Source organism: Oryzias melastigma, unplaced genomic scaffold, assembly GCF_002922805.2.
Source record: "Oryzias melastigma strain HK-1 unplaced genomic scaffold, ASM292280v2 sc05520, whole genome shotgun sequence".
NCBI lineage: Eukaryota > Metazoa > Chordata > Actinopteri > Beloniformes > Adrianichthyidae > Oryzias > Oryzias melastigma.
The window spans coordinates 1-1477 of NW_023422087.1; the positions used below are offsets into that span (position 1 = coordinate 1).

The following is a 1477-nucleotide window of genomic DNA, read 5'->3' on the forward strand; positions in this document are numbered from 1 at the left end:
ACCAGCACCCGGACAGTTCCGCCCCCCTGTAAGGATCATCACCTGTTGATCTGTATGAAACAAAGATAAAAAAAAGAAAAAATTCAGAGTAGAATCAATTCTACTTAAGTAAAAGGTTGTATGAAATCAAACCTTCCACATATTTGGTCCCGTAGGCTTTTCCAGGGAATATCCCTCTGAGGTATGTAATGGCAGAAACTGCAATGGCCAAAAGCTTCTTCACGACAACAATTGATTGTTGCTCGGTAACCACCTCATTAGGCAACAATTGGGTCACCTGTAAGGGTTAGTTAGAGTTATTCCAATTTAGTGTGATATTTTTCCCTGCTTAAACACCCTTCTATTTCCCCATAATCTATTTAAAAAAAATCATATAACTCTCTTGTTATTATTTCTAATATTTATTCTGATTTATCTCACAATCAAAAAAGAAAGGATTATGAATTTTATATCGAAATATGTCAATTCTATGTGCCACAAAAATGCACATTTCACACTTGGTTTCACACTAAATGTTGATAGAAAACTAAAAGACACATTAAACCTTGAAATAAAAATTTACAAAAATCCTAATCACTATTGCATTTTTTAACTACTACGTACTAAATTTACTAAATTAGTAAAGAGGCAACTATGAGAGAAAATGTAAAATAATAATAAAAAAAACTAAAAAAAAAAGAAGAAGAAGAAGAATTTGAGTGGTTTTGTTTATGCTAATCGTGATATGCTAATTAAAAAAAATGTGCTCAGCTTACCTGTGATCCCTTCACTTGTTGAGCGAAGGCCATTGATCTTTTGAAATAACAAACACTGAAAAATCTAGAATAAAATATAAAATGCATAAGGACGGATTATATAATAAGATAGTTTGTCAACGCCTTATAAATGAAAAACGTTCAGACGTGTATTACTAGGCTGTGTTACCATTTAAGCTAACTGTCCTAATTAGCTTAAATGCTATCTGCTTAATATAACAACAATACATATAATCCTAAAAATATTCCTCACAATAAACAATTATTATAGTTGATTTAAAGTGCGTTTTTATATATTTCTATTTTACCAAACAGGGATACCGTTAAGGAGAAGTTCCTCTTCCACTTTGATGCTGGTTCTATTGGCGAAGATAGATCAAGAAGCCGATCACAGGGCGGGAAATTTGTTTCGCGTTTTTACGAAAAATACTACTATCAACAGAAATTACAGTGCCTAATATGTACTAAATATAAACAATAATTACAAATATATTTTTAATTCCGCTAAAATAACATTTTAACTTTATTTTTGCGTTGACGCAGTGCAGTGCACCCACTGTTTTTTGATTGGACAACAGCCTGTCAATCATCAGGCCTTCTGCAACCGGCTTCATTTAATTGGTTCAATATCAAACAAATACAACGCTTTGATTGGTTACTGTATTTGTCCGTCGCAGGAAGCGCCCGCCCCTCGTGCGGTGATGTCACATTCGGTTACGCCA

At 33.3% G+C, this 1477-nt stretch overlaps 1 long non-coding RNA gene across 1 annotated transcript; it reads right to left on the reverse strand.

The window, feature by feature from the left end:
* On the reverse strand, window positions 1–1287 carry LOC112139850. The gene is made up of 4 exons (XR_002918066.2): window positions 1077–1287; window positions 756–819; window positions 133–277; window positions 1–50 (listed from the first exon to the last, which is right to left on the reverse strand). It is a non-coding gene; the product is annotated as an uncharacterized LOC112139850 (long non-coding RNA).
* Between the last annotated feature and the right edge of the window lie 190 nt (window positions 1288–1477).